Here is a 3,433-nt window from a genome sequence, read left to right as displayed (position 1 = left end):
TCGTGTGCGGGGGGAGGGGTGGGGCGGAGATTTGGGGATCGTGGCGACTGTTTCGTTTCTGTTTGTCTCTTTGTGTAGGAGGAGGGATTTGTGGCTTGGCGTTCCCGAACCATTTTGTTCATTTTTGCGTGAGGGAGGAGGGATTTGAGAATTGGTCTGCCTGTTCCATTTTTGTCCTTCTTGTGCAGGAGGAGGGATTTGCAGGATGATGATCGCGCTGCCTTTCTTTTCTTTCTTGGTTTCATGCCTACCCAGAAAAAAATAATTTCTAGTTGTGTAATTTGATTATAAGTTCACTTTTGAACTGGAAACTGGAGCAGTTGGAAGAAACCCACGTGGTTACGGGGAGAAAATATAAACAACATACAGGCGGCAGCATGAATTGGACCTGGGTCAATGGTCCTGTTAACTGTTGTGCTAACCAATATGCTATGATACTGCCCATGGTAGCAAATTGACTGTGTTACAAATCTATTCCCACGTTACACCAGTGAGCATTAAATAAATTGCTTAGTTCCATGGAAATATCCTTTGTAACATCCCATGTTTGCAACTGACGTCGCAGCTTTGCCTCCCCTTCCCACAACCCATGTCTCCCCCCCCCCACTCTCCCTCCCCCTCTGGTTGTTGAAAACGAGCTTGTGTTTGTGTTTTTGGGAAAGCTGCCCCTTCCCTGGAGGTGTTACTGATGTCACGCTGTTGGGTATAAAGCCACTGTGACATTGCCTGCTATCATCCAGGTGTCGATTGTCGCTTTTTTGAATATATTCCCTTCATGGTTAACTCAGTGACCAGATACATTCTGTTCCTTGCCGCCCCCTGTTGTGAGGTCAGCCAGCGCATTAATGTGAGTTTTTTTTTACCCCTCACTCTACCCTGAATCTGTCCTTTTGCTCCTACATTGCAGAGAGATGCAATGAAGGAGCCCCAAATCCACAACTGAAGTTCAACAACGGCTTGCTCAACTCTGCTGTCATATTCCCTAACACTTGTTCATCAATTTTCCGAATACCAGGGAAAAAAAAACAGTAGCCATTCCACATGACTTTGGACATAAGGGGAGATCAGCAAACACAGAGGAAACCTACAGTGTCACAAAAAAACATGCAGCACCACATACAACAGTCATATGAAAGTCATAATCCCATTATTAGATGGTAGTCCCGCCTGGTGGCGCAATAATATCAGCGCCGGACTCCGGAGCGAAGGTTCCCGAGTTCGAATCTAAGTCTCGTAAAAACAAGAATAGCTACGGAAACACCGTCAAAAGACGGTACCCCGATAACTCCACTGCCGAGCTAAAGGCTATTCTTCTTCTTATTTGTCATGGTCCCTTCTGGCAATTCCCCACCATGCCATTTACCTCAGGATTTGGGCGTCAATCACCTCATTTAAATTCCAATCATTCCCAGCTTCCACTAACTAAACACATCTGCTTCCCATCAGAAACTGCATGATAAAGACCCTGTGACCACAACAAAAAGTTACCAGTTCGTTGGTCGATTCTTGTATGAGTAGCCTTGTTCCATGGTTCTTAGGACTATCAGTTCTAAGGTAGCATCGTTCCTGAATTCTCTACTAAAACCAAGACTTCGGCTAAAGACTCTCTCTGGACACCAATTCCACGCTCGCTACGACCATAACGCCACACTTGGGTTCGTACCACCACCACGTCCTTGCAACAGAAGGAACTGGCCACGACGAACCCAGCGGACACGGATCCCGTACAACAGGCCCTGGTTAACCAGGGCTATCTATTGTGCGCCCACGACCAATTACTTCGGGAGATCACGGAAAACCTTTGGACACTGTCCACGAATGTGCAGAAGGTCAGTGAACAAGCGGGCCGATTCTCCGCTTCTGTTCCCCTGTCCCCTTCAAGAACCACGACAACCCAAATCGCACCGCTCGGGATGACTTCGTCCTTGGAATCAGCAACACGATCCCCTCGGCAGCCGTATGTACCCGAGCCTGAACCATACGCCGGGGACTTAGGTAGGTGCCGAGCCTTCCTTTAACAATGCTTTGATCTGCAGCCACGTACCCACACTTCCGATAAATCAAAGATTGTATACATCATGGAGCTACTACCAGGCGATCCCTTGGCTTGGACAACCGCGATATGGGATAACAAATCAGAGATTTGTTCCTCCTACTCCTCCTATGTCGCTGAAATGAGGAAAGTATTCGAACAATCCATTCGCGGTAAGGACGCCGCGTAAAGGTTGCTTACTCTTCCTCAAACTTCACTATGTGTGGCCAAGTATTCCATTGAGTTCCGGACCTTAGCCGCAGACCCCGGGTGGAATGACGAGACCCTACGGGAGGTGTTTCGACAGGGCCTCTCGTACAAGATGAAGGATGAGTTGGCCGCGAGGGACGTCACGGACTGTCCGGACTCTCTGATCTCGTTAGCTATTCGATTAGATTATCGACTTAAGGAGCGTCAGAGAGAAAGAACCAGTCGCCCCGCTCCTCGGAAAAGGCCAAAGTCCACCTTACCAGTCTCAGCCAGCCCCCCTTCCCCAGTCGCTCCCAGTGTGCCCCGGCCGAACGAATTCGGAGGTGCAGAGCTGGGGATTCCTACTATTGTGGCCAGCCAGGCCAATTTCGGGATACCTGCCCTCAGCGAACCAAAAAGAAGGGCTCACCAGTGAGAAAGGGAGTTCGGGTGATCCGAATGATACACCCTTCAGAACACCTGACTCGGATGCAGATCCTGGCAACCGTGAATTACCAACAACAGTCCCTGTCCCTATCTGTTTTGGTAGATTACAGTGCTGAGGGCAATCTGCTGGACGAAGAGATAGCCATCCAGGCCGGAATACCTCGCGAGCCGCTAACCACCCCTCTGGAGGCCCGGGCCCTGGACGGAAAGCTGCTGGCTCGGGTGACCCACCGTACGCCGGCCCTGACCTTGATCCTATCCGGCAACCATCTGCAGGAGGTAAGATTCAGTCTCATCCATTCACCTCAAGCCCCGGTAGTTCTAGGGTATCCATGGCTGACCCAACACAATCCCCATATAGACTGGTCTACCGGGAGGGTAGCCGAATGGAGCCCGTCTTGCCATGCCAACTGTCTGCTGTCAGCCCCATCTCCCAGAGAAACTACCGCGACCCTGCCTGTTTTGCAACCCCTCGACTTGTCCCGCGTCCACAAAGAGTACCATGACTTGGGACAGGTGTTCAGTAAACAACGGGCCCTGTCCCTGCCTCCGCACCGCATCGATTGTGCAATCGATTTTCTCCCCGGGGCCCCGCTACCGACCAGTCGCCTTTTTAACCTCTCCCGACCGGAGAGAGAGGCAATGGAGAAATACATTAGCGAGTCCCTCGAGGCAGGCATTATCAGGCCTTCATCCTCCCCGGTAGACACCGGTTACTTTTTTGTGGGAAAAAAAAAGGACGGGACTTCGCCCTTGTATCGACTA

This window comes from Mobula birostris, chromosome 10 (assembly GCF_030028105.1).
Source record: "Mobula birostris isolate sMobBir1 chromosome 10, sMobBir1.hap1, whole genome shotgun sequence".
In the NCBI taxonomy this organism is placed as follows: Eukaryota; Metazoa; Chordata; class Chondrichthyes; order Myliobatiformes; family Myliobatidae; genus Mobula; species Mobula birostris.
The sequence above is the reverse complement of the archived record's forward strand: the minus strand, read 5'-3'. Positions refer to the sequence as shown.